Source organism: Gymnogyps californianus, chromosome 13, assembly GCF_018139145.2.
Source record: "Gymnogyps californianus isolate 813 chromosome 13, ASM1813914v2, whole genome shotgun sequence".
Lineage (NCBI taxonomy): Eukaryota > Metazoa > Chordata > Aves > Accipitriformes > Cathartidae > Gymnogyps > Gymnogyps californianus.
Genome location: NC_059483.1, coordinates 21,920,486 through 21,939,219, shown reverse-complemented (window position 1 = coordinate 21,939,219; position 18,734 = coordinate 21,920,486). Strand labels below are relative to the sequence as shown.

At 37.0% G+C, this 18,734-nt stretch overlaps 1 long non-coding RNA gene across 2 annotated transcripts in view; it reads right to left on the bottom strand.

Annotated features, from left to right (window-relative positions):
* The window catches only part of LOC127021744 (uncharacterized), a 59,856-nt gene extending 43,445 nt beyond the window's left edge, over positions 1 to 16,411 (bottom strand). For both annotated transcript variants that reach the window (XR_007767258.1, XR_007767260.1), the window contains exon 1: positions 16,341 to 16,411. This is a non-coding gene — a long non-coding RNA (uncharacterized LOC127021744). The remainder of the gene's footprint in view (positions 1 to 16,340) is intronic.
* Positions 16,412 to 18,734: the final 2,323 nt, after the last annotated feature.

Here is an 18,734-nt window from a genome sequence, read left to right as displayed (position 1 = left end):
ACAATTTAGGCTTTACAGTTTGGCTTCGTGTTTAGGCTTTTCTTGCCTGGAAAGTTCTGGTGCGGACAGAGAAGTCTTTATCTCTATATAAGCTGGATATGATACCAGGATGAATTACCAGAAAGCACTCTCCAAATATTTTTTAAAAGAATTATAGAGTCTTACCTGTTAATAACATAATTATAATAAGATTAAAATACAAAATAAAAGAATGAAGATTTCATTTTTAATAGAAAATCTGCCTTCATCTTCACATTCTAAGGAGAAAAGAGACAGAAAAACAGAACTTCTAGATTACCCAACACGGGACAGATTATTTCCCCCTAATTTAAACACACAATTTTAAAGTTGCACTGCAATTTTTAAATTGCATTCTTTTAAGTTTTAAAATCCAAATTAAAATTAAGTGTTTTAAGACAGGGAGCACTAATTTTATTCTCAAAGTACTGAATTAGCTTAAACACAAAGTCCATTAAAATGCAGATGGTTATCCGGTTGGGGAGAGCAAGATATACAAGGTAATGGAAGCAAAATGGAGACAGAAGAAAGATCTGCACTATAACAAATAGTATTTTATACTTCTATTATTCAAAGTACTCTACCCTCGCCACTAATAAATGGTAAGGAGAGTAAAAATAAAGTCTGTTTTAACATTAACATGTTATTCAGCTACTGCAGGCAGTCATAAATTATGGTCCTTATAAATGCTATACACAAGCAAAGAATTTAACTGTCAGGGCCACATTAAAAGCAGTCATGAACACATATCAAACTGAGGAACTCTTCTGTATAACTTAAGACTATTAGAGCACTATGCAAGAGCTCAGAAAAAAACTAGCAGATTTTTACTGAGTTATACTAATTTATGTTTCATTTAAAAGTTCTAAATAAGAAATTATCTATACATTTATTTGTAAACATCAGCATCTTTATAAGACCAAGACTGTTACAGACATAAATGAAACCCTAGACTGATTTGGAATTCTCTTCTCCTAAGGTAAACAAAAAACCTCCTTGCTGCCCTAAAAGAGGAAGACTTTGTTTTTCTCTCCCATCTCTACTGCTTTCCTAGCTCCCAAGCACATTCAGCTATTGCTTGCTTGAGGGCTGTCTGGTGCTTGTCTGCTGATGGAAGCAGTGACAGCTGAATTCAGAGTATGGTGTTTGCCAGATGATAGAGCTGACAGCCTACCTTGCCTTCAGGCAACCCCAAGAGCTGGTCTGGAAAGGGGAAGAGAGGTGTGGCATCATGGGGAGGAACGAACGAGAACAAGCAAGTCATAAGACCTTCTTCCTTCAGAAAGCAAAGAACTGTTAATCCAGTGCATCTCCATCATCAAACTATAGCCCTGTTTAGTATTAAACTTCAGCTTTTTCCTCTTACATGTTGATGAAATTTGTATCCTAATATATATAATTTATATGATGTGTATGTATCAAACTGGAGATTAACAAATGCTAAAACCTTGTCTTCTCTCAGTTTCCAAAAGGTTAACCATACATTATTTTTCCCCTCATCTTGGACATATTGTACTGCTGAAGTTGTTAATATGGACTTTCAACACAAGCTATAATTTTGGCAACTGTGAATTGTACCACAGCATTTACATTAACTTTAGAAATTGTATTAACACAAAGACATCATTCTTCACTTATCAGAGATGCCTGTTTCTCCCACTTATTTCTGTTTGAAGTTCTGGCTTTGTGCTTTTTTCAAGTAAGAGCCCTTCTAACCCTTTGCCTTTTGCCTTCATCAGGTTCATTCTCCATTGATGTTGTTCTACAAAGATGCACATGAGAAAGGACTGAGATTTTCCTTCCATGTTTTGTTGTATGAGACTGGCAGACATACAATTTTGTTCACCAGAAAAGCCTACTACTCATAAGCACTTTGAATTCATCTTTCAACAAGTACTAGTTTCTTCTCTCAACTAAAAAAGCATAAGTTAAGAAGAAAACCAAGTCACCACCTTACTCTTTCTTTGGACTTCAAGGCTCGGTCTCCAACAAATAAATGGAAAGAGTAAGTCTGACTTACTGACACCCCCCCCCAACAAAAACCCCCAAACCACCACACAGTCTTCTTCTAATTCTCTACAAAAAGCCTCTTGCCAACACCTCACTATTTAAATACATGGTTCATGCTGTAACCTCGCCGAGTCAGACACACTGCCACTGCCATAACCTCAGCTGCTTGGCAGACTCAGCAGTGAGGTCAGACAAGCTTTGCTATTCCAGAAACTTTTGCCAAGAAACAAGCAAGGGCACCTTCATACAGGGCATTCTAATGCCTAACAGCAGGTATGTGTCCTCTTATTGCTTGTATATGGGCTGTCTCAGTACCCGTATTCTTCACATCCATTCTTTTTTTTTTTTTTAAAGCTTACCTCTTGTTTTTAAACTTGTGTTTGTTTTTAAGGATTCAGCATAATCTATACACCATGGAAGCTCTTCCAGACTGTAAACGTTGCTATAGGAACAGATTATTTCACTTACACAGCTCTCTTAAATGGTCAAATTGGGTAAATGCAGAAATCAACAACTGCAAAACTGAACTGATTACTCTTTTCAAGTTCATTTTGAGCACACCAAATTTTAGGAGAAATGAATCAGCAAGACATTTGCCAACTGAAGACAAAAATCAGATCTGAAGACAACTTTAATGGGCATCTTAAATAATATCTTTAAATAAACTATATAACATATTCACTTGATACTGAAATCTGCTTGCTACTCAGTATATTATCATTTCTGGAGTGATTTCTCACTAGAAAATAATCTTACAGGACAAGGTTATGTTTTGCACTTATTGAAGAAAAATTCACAGTATTTCAGTAACAATATACAATACATAAGCGTGAGAAGAAATAGTCTGTTTTCATGTCAGTGAAGATAGATAAAGTGAAGTGAATGCATGTATATATGTAAGTCACATGGCAATGTCTTGCAGTGCAGGCACAGGAGCACAAATCCCATTATTGGCTCATACTGAACTCCAGGCCATAAAGCCACATGCACATGGGTTACACATATCAATGAAGAATATATTCTTAGGCAGTAAAAAGAAAGTTCTAATGAAGTTACACAATATCCTTTTGAATAAGAGGAAACAAATGAGATTCAGAATAATATCAGATTCTGAAATTGAATAGTTTGGGGGGGGGGGTTTGTTTTATTTTTTAAAAACAAAAGGATAGGACTGTCTGTATAAAGCTAGACTGAGAGAATATAAATTTCTCACAACTTCTTAGTGCTCAATACATTTGATCACCACCAATTTCCTGTTAAAATTAAGTGAGGAAAGGAAACTCTAGGAGGAGAACCATTTTAATTATTATATCATGTGCTGTCATAAGGGTTACATGGACTGACCACAAGGAAAAAGGCCAAGATGGTATTTCTGTTGTAGTTAACAAAAAAACCTTTGGGTCGTCATCATAGTGATATTGTTCAAATATAGTAAATACAGGATTGACATTTAAACTGGAGGGAAGGGGAGGGAGAATTGCTGTCATTATTCCATGGCCAGAAAATTACAACAATCAGGAATTCCACGGAAGACTTCACAATCTACAAGCAAATCACTTTTTGGCGTTCTGTGATGCTAAAGGTTATAGACATTGTCTCATGGACAAGATCTATAAAGTCAGGATAAAACCTGTAACTGAAAAACACCCACAAATAAGAAGGCTATGTTTCTATAACATAACACACAGACAATAACCACCTTAACTGCCCTCATGCATTTGAAATATTTTATGTTATCAATGGTATATGTAGATAATACTGTGGTATATTTTTGGCTAAAAGAACTTTGGATCTCCGAGGATTTTTTTTCATAGTGCAAGTGTTATTCAGATATTCATAAGCAGGTCACTAGGAACCTTATGTAAAATGGCTTCCCATTGTCATTTACTAGCCTGATTCCTAACAACCATCCTGAGTGAAGGGATGAGAAACCTCAGGAACATTCCACCTGGACTTTGTATCTGACCTTTCTCAAAGTGTCCACAGCTACTAGAAAGAATAGCTTAATATTTACTTCAGGCCAAAGAGAAGGTGGAGAAGAGCCAATGATTGCTTTCATGCACAGAACTGCAGCTGACCATTTCTTTTGCCTTCCCTTCTACATTAGCAAACTGACCAGTGGGGATGGGGCCAAGAAAACACAGGGCCAACAGATGGAGTGGTGATGCTTCTTCCTGGGGAATGCTAGACTCACCTCTAAGCACTCTGCATGGAGTCTCTGGGTTGCCTTGTGCAGTGTAGAAGGCCCTCAAGGCAACTGGAGCAGCTCGAGATGAACGTTGCCAAAATCTACAGCGCAAGATGTGGGAGGTCAGGCTGGATTTATCAGAGCTTGGAGAAAATGGAAGGGAAAAAAACCCACCAAAACATTGAGTGTTATATTCTGAAGGGGAAACTGAAGTTTGCAATAAACTAAAGAGATGAAGGGTGGGCGATGGTACACTGAAGGAAGAGGATGAGCAAGAAAGGGGAAAAAAATTAAAGGAAGATGCTGAAATAAAACACTGCAACCTGATGTAATGAAAAGTACCCCAAGAAAAATATTTACATGAACAATCTCAGACATTTGATTGAATTAAAGATGAACATTCTTCCATGAGTAAATTTTTGACAGGAATAGTGTTTGTCTGTCTGAATCCAAAATCAGTTTTTGCGACCTTGCAGAATACACAAGACTTGAATTTTTGATGCTTGAATAAAAAGTGAATCTGTGACTGCATTTTAAATTCTAGTTATGCTGCAGATACTCAAGTTCTTCTGCAGCACTTTGACTAATTCACTTTCACTTCAGTATAACACAAGTATTCTTTCTTACACATTATTTTATTATTGTTCATCCTAGAGCTCCATTAAGGATTTGACTCACTTAATAATGAGCTGTTTCTCACAGCTGTTTTGCACATTTTAGTAATTTTCTAGCAGGTTAGATTTTAATTGTATATCCACAGGGTACGTCACAGGCAGAAAAAAGTCTGTTTTGCACAACCAGAGGCAGTGTAAACACTTGAACTCTCACACTCTGCTCCTCAGCAGGTCTTATTATTGCAGGCAGGACAAGCTCTTGGCTACATGGAACCAATGGCATGCATCTGCTCAGATTAGACCTCAAGAGAAGCCATGCTGTAGGCCAGCAGAAATTTCCACAATACATTAAGAGTCTTCTGCTGAAGATGACCCTAATATATTTTCCTCTATTTGTCCTGTGGGAAACATCTTTCGGTATTTTGCAGCTCTATTTTTCCCCAATGCTCTCTGTAAATGAAAAAAATCATTTGCTTCATGATTCATTTTTGTCTGAGAATCTCTGCACATGTCACCATGTAAAATATGCACTCAGTGCCAAGCTGTGAAGTATCCTGCATTGCCAATGTGCTTTTATTATTTGGTTACTTAAGCCACATACTATTTTTTAAACCTGAAAATGAAATCTTTGCAAGTCACAGAGGGATTTAAAATCCAACCCTAAGACAGTCATAAGTATCAGTCTATTGCTATTAGTGAAGGAAACAGTACTTTTTTTTTTTTTTTAGAGTTCCCAGAAAGTCAACAGAAACACTTCACATTAAGGCTCCTCCATTCCAGAGCTAGAATCAAATAAGTGAAATCTGAGCCAGCTTAATTGGCTTGAATTCTTTACGAATCTGTCTTAAAGTGGGTGAACTACTCAGTCAATACAGTATTTTGGGAGGCTGTGCATTTTATTCTGAAAACATGAGTTTTAGGCAATGACATTTCAATTCTCCTGGAAGACAGCAGAAAAACAGATCTAAGAATTAAGCCTCCCACATGGCCGGAGACCAGCAACAGAATGCACGAAGTAGCTATAGTAACTTCTGTGCTTCTACCAATGAACTGCAGTGTTGACCTTGAGAAATGCCTCCCAAGATGGCTTGTTATCAGACAATTTTAATTATTCAGACTGATAACAATAGTAAAAATGTACACCTTTTATAGGAATACTCTTTCTGTGAATATATACAAACATCAAGAACTAGTCATGAGCTGGACAGATTTCACATAGCCAAACTTGGTCACCTCCCATGTGAAATGTATTCCAGTCACTGGACAAACAGTAACAGCATCAGTTCCCTTTAATGATCCAGTATACATATCCATACAGGATTCTCCTTTTTCTACTTTTTAAATTCAGGGTACCTGTAAAGATGAAAGATTTCTTTTACTTAATTAACACAGGAATCTTTTTCTCCTTAGTAATATGTCATGAAGTCTGCCAAAAATAGCTACCCTATAGACTTGTTAGCAGCATATTGAAATACAAACCTTAAACAAAGCACTTACCCCTAAGCAGCCTAAACTAAGTAAAGCATAGAGAAGGGAATCTAGTCCTGACCAAATCTTTAAAAATTGCTCCCCAAAATTTGAGAAGAATATCAGAATATAACATCAATTTTAGACACACATTGGCTATACAATCATTTATACTGAAAAAAGTGTTACCAGCAACTTCCCATAGGTTGAACTCAAAACAAAGTATCAAAGGTTTGTGGCCCATGTATGTATAGAATAATTAGGTCACACAATGTTAATGAAGCCCCATACAGTTGAATTCTGTGGTAAAGAGTTAGCAGAGCTGTACATCCCTTCCCAAAGGCTACAGAAGCAGCCTCACTCTCCTCAAAGATCAATACACATCTAAATCCCGACATCATTAGACCACAGAGTGACCCTTTCAAGAACTGCTGTCACAAATCTTTTTAGCTTTACAGAAGCTGACCTACATCATTAGGAGAACAGACTGTTTCTAACATGGAAGTCAAACACATGCATTTTTTTTATTTAAGAAACATTTGTTATTCTCATTTACTATGAAGAGAAGATAAACAGCTAGTTCAGGAATCATCTGAATTTTAACTGTGTTTTAAGACATCGCTAATTAGAACCTAAAAAAGCACTAAAAATACCCAGACACGCAGCTGACATCTCCCCAATTCAACGTGGGAGCCTTCTGTGCTGACTTAGAAGCAGTGACTAACATAACTGCTTTCAATGTGTGTTCTTTCATGAACACCGTCACGTACAAGAACTATTTTTTCCTAAATAAGATGGAAAACTAAGATGAGTAGATTCCCCCCCCCCCCCCCCTTCCTGAAAACAAATAATTGCTAGGTCATTCAGGAATTCAGTGAACAGAGCAAACATCCAAAACTTAATATATCCAGAAAGCAGTAGTTTCAAGTTGCTGGGAAAACAGCTCTTCTGATCTGTATTCCAGGTCCATCACTGCAAATGATTTTTTTTTTTTTTAAGCAAAAGCTTTCTTGTGTTTCCAGGCTTCTGGTAAAAGTCTGTGTTTTGGCTCTGACAGAACAGAAAATGAAAGAAGCAATAGTCCAAGAAGTAAATAATAAAAAAAAAAAAGAACGGAAACTTTCAGGAATACTACCAAGCCAGAAAGGACGGAACTTTTTGCTCTGTGCATCATAGGACACGTCAATATTATTGTTACTTCAAGATTAAACTGAAATATGGTCTCAACACTTTGGAGGTTTTACTGGACACAGGATTCATATGCTTGGATTGTTCAATTACTCTTCAGTTTTCTCTAGTTCTACAACTACTTACACTCACAGACAATAGCTAAAAATCTCCATCTAGAGAAAACTCTGGAGGAATCAAAATATACTACAAGTAAACTATCCCTTTTCATTTCTGACAGTGAGATTTGTTAGAATGGTATGACACTATTTTTACAATTTTTATTAACACATTGAAGAAGGGAATCAGAAGAACATACCAACCTGGTGAACAATTTTCAGACACTAAAATATGTAGTTAGAACAAAGAGATACATTAGAAGCAGAGAATTAATTACAAATTACTGGGGAAAACTATTTAAAGCAAAGCAAGGTACCACTCTAGTAGGAAAAGGTGCCTCAATCTTGTGAAAAATTTGCTTCTAAATCTATTATTTGTTTAGCTAAGAGTTGTCTTAGAAAAGAACCAAACAGGAATGGACCATATAAAGTACATGTAGGACAAAAAAGTCTAAATAATCCAGTTTATATTTTTTAAAAATTATAACTTTTTTAATGACCTGCATATAAGTAAACATGAACTATGTTACAGAAAATGTCAGAAAGAACATTTTATGTGCATCTGAATAGACCAAGGTGATGTGCGTCCTGATCCTTTACACAGTTTTCAAAATTTCTGATTCTCTGATGACAAGTATAGTTTCCTACTAATCCTAAACATCAGGGCAAGTAGAGCACCATGCAAGTGGTACTCAAATTCAAGTGCTCAAGTTCAAAAGCTGTGGCTCTAGAGCTGAGAAAAGTTTTAAAAAACACTTTAAGCTCCTTTAATAATGTTTTATTTAGCTTTTGAAATTAATTGCTTATCCACAGTTTGCTCCTTTTTACTGGATTTCATCATATAGTTCTCAGTCTTTGGAACACAGAATTTTTGCAAAATAAACAAGTGTTTAAGAACTAGAAGCTAAACTTCACTGATAGCAGACTGCTCAACGTTATGGGCCTCTATCTAGACAGCAGCTCAGTGGAGTTTGCACATGAACCACAGTCATGTCAGTCAGAAAAGAATAACCATACCCCTTCAATTTAGAGAAACTCTGACAATTAGGAATTACTTTTCTCAGTTTTAGTACCTGAAAAAGGATATATTTAATGTTGCTTTCTCCACAGCTGCATATTTGCATTCAGACAAGTTAAGGTTAAGAAAACTGGACAGTGATTTACCCTCCCTAGTTATACACAAGAGCTATGCCATGAGGACAAATTTCAGATCTTGTTGTAGAAGGCGTATTTCTCTCCCAATGAAACTTTGCTCCCTGCTGTACATCATCTACTGCTGTGTCTAAGATAATTCTAAATGCGTGAAGCAATATTTCTTTTACTGTTTCCTTGAGGAAGCTAGTAGGCCTGTAATCAAATAATTTATCCTGAAATCAACTCTTCCTTTTTTAATTTCAATTCATCATTGCTAAACTAATCGCCTACTTTAATTAAAATCATATCTAGCCGTACCGTTTGATACCATCTCCTTCATAATACACTAACAAGATTTTGTGAAACATTCTGATTTTAAAAACGTTGTACCAGATAACTTAACACTCCCATCTAGAGCATCTCAAAGATGAGGGATGAATTCTTAAAATTAAGATTTGTAGGGAATTATCATTTTTAGCATAATGAAAATGTTTCTCCAGATTTAAGAATTTGTTATTACTATTACATTGGCTATGACACTAACATTTAAGAAATATTTTACAGATTATACTATTCATTTCTTGCTTTAGCATTTCACACGTGAAAGTTCAGTTTTATCAGCTTATCACAAATTCTTCAAGGAAATTCAACAGTAATGACCTATTTTGTTTTGAAATATAGGACAGGCTCAAAATCCAAACAATATTTTACACAAAACGTATGCATAAACAAAGAGAAACAGCAAAGTGATTACTGAGAATCTCAAAGTGCTAAGAAGGCCGAAACAAAGAACATCTAATAACTTATCCTCTGGCACCAATAAGTCTTATATAAAGCCAAAACTGTTAGTAGCCACACTGGAAGGTTCAGTGGTCTATATCCAGAAACTACTGTTTCAACACCAAGATATTTAAAACGTAAATAAATTCCAATAATTCATAGAAACATAATACTCTAAGAAAAATGGCAATAGTCCGATTCAACTTTTGTAAACATTAGCAAATACTGACACGGGTGACTGTTTTGGCACTGAAGTATCACCTACTCGCAGACAGTTAACCAGCTGGATTGAACAATGAGCAAACCCAGGCACAGATACTAATACACCTGGATAAAAAAGACCGTGTATTACACATGGGTCAAGGAGAGGGTGTGTTTACACAGCAGTCAAACTCTGTGCTCTTAAATACACCTAGCTTTAAAAGAATAAGAACTCCATCCAGTGAAGAGGAGCACTTTCAAAGAAGAGTTTCAGATAGATTCTGTCTGGGACTTGAAAACTGCTAACAATTTGATCATAGAAGAGTCTAGGTTGGAAGGGACCCCTGGAGATCATCTGGTGTAACTTTTGATTGAAAGCAGGGCCTTCAATTATGTTTTGTGAGGCCCTGTCAAGTCAAGTCTTAAATATTCCCAGCAAGGGAGATTCCACCATTTCTCTGGACAATGTATTCCAGTGAAGCTCTTATGGTGAAGAGGTTTTTTTTCTTATATCCAGACAAGTTTCCCCTGAAGCTGATTGTGTCTGTTGCCTCTTGTTCTGTCCCCTTGTGAACAGAGAGCATCTCCATCTTCTCTACAACTTTTAGCTATTAGAAGACTATAATCAGATCCCCTCTCTTCTCTAGGCTGAACAAGCCCAATTCTTCATTTCCTTTCAACCTTTCCTCATATGCCACATTCTCTAGCCCTCTAGCTGTCTTGGCTGCCTTCTGCTAGACCCTCTCCAGTTTTTCAGTGCATCTTGTGAAGTGAGGAACTAGAACTGGACACAATATTCCAGATGTAGTCTAACAAGCACCAGGCAGAGTGGAATAATTACATCCCCTGGTTTGCTGGCTAAATACCTGCTGGCACAGCCCAAGACACAGTCTGCCTTCATTGCTGCAAGGGCACACTGCTGTTCATTTTAGCTTGCAGTCCACCGTGAAACCCAGGTCCTTTGCAGCAGAACTACACCTAGCCAGGCAGAACCCTGCCTGCACTGCTGCCTTGGATTATTCTGTCCCAGGTGCAGGGCTTTATATTTCTCTCTGTTGAACTTCATGCAATTCTTGTTGGACCTATCTTCCAATTAATTGAGATCTCTCTCAGTGATCAATTTTCCTTCTGGTACATCTATCCCTTGTCCAGTTTAGAGTCATTTGTAAACTGCTTAGCTATGCATTCAGTCTACTCATCCAGATTGTTTATAAAGCTTTTGAATGATATTGGAGTCAGTTTTGTCCCCTGAAGAACTGTACTTGTGACCAGCTACCAGTTCAACTTGGAGCCACTAACTACTACCCTTTGAGCTTGGCGGGTCAGACAGTTTTCCACCTCTGCTCCAGTCCATCTCTTACCAGTTTGTCAACAAGGACACTGTGGCAGCCAAAGTGAATGCATTCATTCACGACATATACAAAACATTTATGAATGACTAATTAAGTTCATTCTACATCATGCTTCTTATAAGTCAAATTAGTTTGAAGTTTTGAACCTTTAAGGAAAGAAAAACACCTTTTAAACAGAAATTAAAATCCAACTGTTTCTCTTTTCTATTTATCCAATTATGAGTGCACTGAAGTTTAAGATACTATGTTCCACAAACCTCTTCAAACATTTTGTAACTACAAGAGAGACCAAAAGAAAAACATTCACCACAAAAAAGACCTAGCTTAAAATTGCTGCTCTGCAAAGTAGTTCAAATCCTCTGAGGTTCTTCTAAATAAGGAAAACAAAGCCTTATGGAATTAAATGCAGAATAAGAAAGTAAATATAACAACCACTCAGGTGAACTGCAAGTGTGGACTGCAGACATTTCAGACAGATCTACTTAGGCACTTCAAGGAGCAGCATTTATAGTAAAATAAATGAAACATTAACCCTATAGGACTGACTAGCTACATAAAAATGCCCTTTTAAATATTTTTCATTTCCACTACCGATATCCAAGTCCATGTGAAATGCAGATAAGCATGGTCATCTCTAAATTAATATACAAAATGTCAAAAAATACTTTCTCAGTTTTCAAGAACATGATGCATTAATTAATATTGCCATGACATTATAAACTATAGTCAATATTAAAAGCTCCAATTTTCACAGAATATGAATTCCATTGATTGTATCTCTCACTATAACAATTTCAAATAAATCAGCTTAAGCATTGCAAGAAAAGCTAGGGTTCCACTGATAACAACAATACAATACAAGTGAATATTTTCATAAATGAGGAACTACAATGACAATTTGCCCTTTCATACATGGAATGAAGAATAACAATCTAGAGTCTCCATTTGGACTAGAGCCTAGAAAGCATGAAGAGCATAAATTAAGACTATATGAAGGACAAAAAATTCCTCCTGATTAAGATCAACCTTTATGAAAAATGAAATAAGTTGTCTTAAAATGACATTTTTGAAGACATTAATTGTGTGTCAGTCATTTTCTAGGTCAACACCTTCACTCATCTTTATCCCATTTTGCAGTCCTGTCACCTTGCTCTCCTCCCTCTCTTGCTTCAGAACATAAAGGGCCTTACCTAGCCTAGCCAGGTAAAGGAAAGCAGTAGTACAAACTACTTGTTTAGTAGCAGAATAGCAAAAAGGATTGTAGGAGATAAACTCTTTGTGCTTTCACACAGCCCACACAAGCATTAGCTTAAAATATCACTGTAATGTGTTTTTCAGTGTCACTTGCTGTTTATTCTGCTTAATGATCCTTTTCATTTTTTTTGTGTGCACTGAATTTCAATACTGCTTTAGTGATAGATGATGATGAGAATATGCAGTTTAGTGGCTACAATTATTAGGCTAATAAATAATGTACTGTATTGAAGCTATAACTGCCTTGCTTATGAACAGATTCAAAGGTATTAGTATATTAGTAATAATTTAGGCAGTTAAATACACTTGAATTCAAGCTGTTGTACAATAAAGTTCCTCCAACACACAAATTGTACAAGCAAACTACAAGATCTCACTCACTTTTACTAACTACTATGTAACAAAATGCAGCTAAGCTATAGTTAACAGTGATCAAGTAAAATACTTAGAAATACCAAAGAACCACTCCAGAATACATGGTAGGCATTCAGAACCTCAAATCGTCACACACTTAGCCTAATACACTTGACATGGCTTATTACCATCTACACGTATCATAGGGAAAAAACAAGTCCTTAGTAAATGTTATGGTTAATCACGCAATATACTCTTTCAATTAGAAATACTCACAAAATGGAATTAAAAATAAGGATGGTAAGGAAACATCCTATTACAGTCATCGCCCTGAAAGCATTATTACCATTGTAATTACTTGTTACTGAAGTCACCTTCGGGTCGTGTTTCATCACTTGCCTCACTACTTCCAATGAATAGAGCCATTGGTGAGCCAGCATTTGGTATTGCTCTAGGTTAATGCCACTGGGAATACAGCTAGAGTTCTGTTACCTTTCCAGAGCCACGGTTGTTAATAATTCAGGAGTGCAGAGCTGAAATAGGAAGTAATGAACTGGGGATAACATGCAGCTCCTATTTGTTCCATCTAATAATGGCACAAGGGAACACCCTAATTTGTTGCTGTTTGATGTCTCCACAGAGGGGGAAAACACCCATAAAAAGTGGCTTTTTCTTATCACTCCTATGCAAATACAGAAAATAAGGTGCAACTTCCCTAAAAGCTTTAAGGTGGGATACTAGTTTAAAGCATTCAGTAAGAAGAATGACAGTACTGTTGATCACTTCTGCAAAACAGTGGCTCCCAGCTCCCACGGGATTTCAGCTGGCAATACGTGATACTTGGTCTCATATAGAGGTCAGTTCCCCATAGCTCAGAAGTTGCTGGGGACAAAACTACTTGGCCTGAGGTGAAATAGCCTGCAGTACACCACCTGCAGGAACACAACACGATTTTCGTCTCACGATGTTTCACCGCATCCCACAGAATGATTAGTGTTGCTATGTAAAAATATGTTCTCTCACACATTGCCAGTCTGTCACAGAAGTCTCTTCCTGACTAGAACGAGCAAGCAGACAGAACCAAGGTAAGAAGAAAAGCCATAAATTTCAGTATTTAACCAACTTTTATACTCATTTTTATTTCTATTATCTTGACTATTATTGTTGCCTGGTAAAACTCAACTTGTTGATTGATTGTAACTGTTGCCTGGTAATAATCTCTCAGCAAGAGAAGGGTAAGCCTTTGTGTGGTGATGACTGAGCTGGTTTCAGCAACAGGTCTGGAGGAGACACCTAGAAATATCCAGCTATTTCTCTGTCCTTGTTGGAAAATAATCCCTTGGATACTGATGAGTCACAGGGTCACAAATAAGCGGGGCGGGAGGCGGGGGGGGCGCGGGAAGCTTTACTAACAAAATGTAACAAATAGCACACATCCCCTAAACACTTCCAAGTGGCTTCACACCTCAGCCTCTTGAAAACTAAGCAAAAAGGTTTGTGTGTCGTCACCACCCCCACCCCCACCTTGGTTTGTTTAAAATCAGTATTTTCAGTTAGAATCCACAGGAGAATCTCCAGGAGGTAATTCAGATCTGATACAGAAACAGAGGACACCTGGTGGTGTTTAGTTGTTAGTGTATACAAACAGCAAGCCAATTCATACCTGCGTGCAGCTGCACCAGCAACAATTAATGTAATCCACACTTTAAATAAGAAAACATTTTAAGTGATGGAAAATTTAAAATAATGTCATCACAGAAACACACAGAAACTTAAAGCAAACAATATGAGTTTCTGATTCCAGATGCTGCCACTACTTTACAAAAATTACTCTTTATAGTTACAATGGTTACACATACAAGAATGAGCAACTCTATGATCATAGGAGGCTGCCACCTCCAACAGACACATGCTATGGAAAAGTAGGACAGATCCCCCTCTCTTGAAAAACTAAAGGACACAAAGTTGTCAGTTTTGTTGGAGGAATATCCACGGAGGCAAGAGCAGAGGAAAAACTGAATGAGCTTATTCTTGGGAAGCAGTATCACCACAAGTGAGGTACTTACCACCACCTAAACAACAGCATTTCTGACGCTATGGAGAAGAACCACTGCTCCATACAGAAGCGCACAGGGGAGCTGAGCCTAGTTCCAAACTGCCAGATCAACTCATGGATTGACAGACCATAAGCATTCAGGTTTCCATATTATGGTAGTGAAAATTGTTATTTTTAGCTGAAGGTGCTGGTATTAAGATAACTCTGAAGATCTGACACTGAGACTTTCTATAACGTGATGCTTAGCACATGCGTTGACCTGCATATACCACTTGGAATTCAGACACTGAGCAAAGTCAACATCTGTGAGACTCCTTGATTCTAAGGACCTAGAGAACACAGTGGCAAGGTAGAAACAAAAACTACGCCTGTAGATAAGCTTTCTAGTTGTGTGGGGGCTATTCAAAGTACACATTTTATTGCCAGTGGCAAAAACTGAAATAAGGCTCGAGGTCAGACTTTTGTCATGCTCTCTCATGAGAGATATACTGCAGTAAGTATTAGAACTTGCTTGACTGAAAAAGAAGGAATAAAGGCAAAGCATGACTGTGCAACATACAGAACATTATACCCTTCCTTACACAACTTTAATGCATGGAGTCAATCACAGCTAAGATTCTAAGTGAGAAAATTTTATTAAACCAAGTACTTGTATCTTTTGAACCAGCACTGTCAACAGAAGAAATCTTATCATCTCTCTTGCTTGCACCAGCACAAACATGTGTGGTAAAGCACATTGGTGACCTGGTTAAAAGTAGACTGGTTTAAAAAAAAAAAAAAAGAAACCAAACCACAGTTGGTTTTAACCCACATCAATTCCCCAATCTGTTCTGATATGCAGCCACGCAAACACCTACACTGATACAAGCGGCTAGAAGAAAACTGCTCCCTTCAACAGCAGTGCTGGCTGAAAGTGTAAATGAAACTTAAGACCTTCTGGTGTTTGCAGATTTTCTTACCAAAGTTAGCAAAGCAAAAGTTAGACTGAAAAACAGATTAGAGGCCAGGTTGAAAATCAGTACGAGACATAAGATAACTTTACATAAACTTTCAAATAAGCTTTTTATAGACTCTCAAAATTTTGTCCTAGATCACAAGCTATTAGTCTCAAAACTAACTGTGCTATTGGAAACAAAACCAATTTAAAAGTCAGTAACAGATACAAGAACCAACCTTTAGATTTAGCCTAAAATACATAAGAGCCAGTTAAGGAAATACAGCAAAGAACAGGAAAGTTGGAAAACAAGGCCTTTGAGTTGTATGAACAAAATCCACCTTGGAGGCCTCAAGGAGAGGTTTTAGGCTGGTAAGATAAAGATTGAGATGGACAATTCTGCAATATTCTAGCAACCTTGTTCCCCAGATTTTCTCTAATACACAAATATTCAAGCAAAAATGCTCCAGATATCTTATTCCCCCTCAAGAGTTTGCTTTATTACCTAATTTTAAATACCAGCAAACAGTATAATAACTTCCTTCTGAAAGGTTACCAGCCTGTTCATTTTCAAACGAGCTTTCCCTTTTTTATTTATTTATTAGAATAAGTGCATTCTAGGTCAATACCATGCATAAAAATATATTTAATAACTTTTTGCTTTTATTTTGATTTTATGAAATTAGACTTACCCTAAGAAGATGGAATAGAAGTTACCTATTTTTCAGAGCTATGGATTTAAGACTTCCAAGCAAATAGGCATCATAAATTCAATATAGTGAATTCACAGAAGCACAGCATCCTTTCACTTAGCTCTGAGCTACTTCCAATTTAGCTAAGCTCCGGAATGCAATTTAAAGGCAGGCTGGGGTAGGGGGTCTTACTTATTAGCTAATCATTTTCATTCATAACACCTTATCTCAATTAAACATTTTTATACCTTCTCCTTACTCATGCTTTCCTCCAGATAATTTTAATGGTGAGCCACTGTTGTCCTACTCTCTTCTGATCATCTTTTTAATAAAGTTAATGATGGAGAATTATGGATCTCTTCTTTTCTTGAGTTTGCAGATAGCTATAAAGAAGGTGAATAGAGTTTAGAAAATAAACTTGACCAATAAGTGATGTAGATATTTGAAAGCTTTCTCATTAAGCTTTCTAAGTGGTGACAAGAACTAGGCGAGCAATACCAGCTACTTATACCACCTTTCTTTGTCAGCTAATTGAAATTCTTAAGTAATCAAATTAGATTGTTTACTAATCAGACAGGAGTTACCATTTATAGCAACATGCAACAAACACAGTCCCACAATTTAAAGGTGACTCTTTTAAGTTTCAGCAAATATACGAAAAAATGGAGCATTAAGTAAATTTATTTACACTGGTGCTTGAGAATGTGCCAAATTAGTAAAACTAGTTAAAAAAACTATATAAAGCCAATACTTAAATGGGTGAACGATCATCTAATGTAATTTGCACCCCAACATTTTAGTCAGGATGACAAATATCAGGTAGTCCCCCAGAAACGTTTCTTTGGATACTTCATAAACCGTGCTTTAGAGTTAGATCCTCCTCTCAAAAGTAATGAAACTTTTTTGCTGACCTAAGCAGTAGGAAAGAATTTTGAATGTGATCTCAACAAATCTACTGCTCTTTATATTGTGCTATGAAGTATTTAAATCATAACTATTGTAATTAATATAGATTAATATAACAATGAATATCAATATATTATTAATACAATTAATGATTAAAACACTTCTACTAAGGAAAGAACAAGGTCCATGATCTAGTTTATGACTAGTTAAATCAGTGCAAAGACACTACTAGGTACTGAATCACAATCTTAGTGGAGAACAGAAGTCTCCAAACTCCAGCCATAGTTGGACCTTTGGGACCTTATTATTCAGAATAGTAAAAATTCAGTTAGTTACAATATGGTTATTTCTAATGTAAACACACATTCCTTTTAATGTACTACAGTTTCTCCTCTGAATGTGAGTATTTAGAGTGGAGACTTCAGAAGGAAGGGTCTGGCTGGGTCATTTGATGTAGAAAAGTTCAGATGAGTAGAGGTCTGATGCAGTTTTATGATGGCACCCGCCTCACACAGTTTTATATTATTGCACACAGTTAAAGTTTTATATTATTTGCCAACAGTAACAAGGATTATTCTCTTGCCTCAGGTGCTCCCTTCCAGTATTCCTAACGGCCAGGTTCACACACATGCTAATTTATCATATGCTAATTTATCATCACAAAAACAATTGTATAGATGGTGACTTAACTGTGTGTATCAAACTGTGTTTTCTGTAATAGTTAGAGATCCTTTCATATGTTTGTTTTAAGCAGATGTTATGAGTCCAGTGATGTCTAAAAACCTAATCATGTTTGAAATTTAGCGCAAATATGAAATTTAGCTTGGCAATGCCTCAGACTGGATGTGACCTGACAGCGTTTCCTCAAAACAGCATACAGCATAAATAGGATATTTTGAAAGCCATAAAAACAGGGAAGATAAAATGTGATCATTGGGAAGACAGATGCAGGGAAGCATAAAATCGTGAAGAAACAAGATACCCTTCAACCTCGTGAGCCATTTTTATACATTTAGTACTCTCATTGAGTTCAGATAAGTTTATTATGTAGGACTTGAAAATTAAAACCAAGCCAGGCTCCGCACGAAGAGTGAGAGACAATCGTGAGCACAAACGCGATGATTAAACGCTGTGGGCTTTCCGTTTTCGTAGCATGGGGGATGTGTGAAGGAGTATAAAGCTGGTGACAATTCCTGAGGGAAGCCTCGAATCAGTACAAAATATGAAGGGGGAAAAAAAAAAAGAGGAGGAAAAATAATCGAAGGAGGGACACGGAACTGCAATGACCTAAAAAAATTAAACTGAAACGGGGGGGGGGGGGGGGGGGGGAAGACTGGAAAGTTAAACCCATCCGCTGAATATAACCTCGCTGCCGCCGCCGGAGCCGCTCAGCTTAACGGGCCCTCCTGGCTCGGGCGGAACAGCACAGCCTCAGGAGGAACTCAGCCTGAAACGCACCGGAGCCCGCTCCCGGACACCTCAACGGGC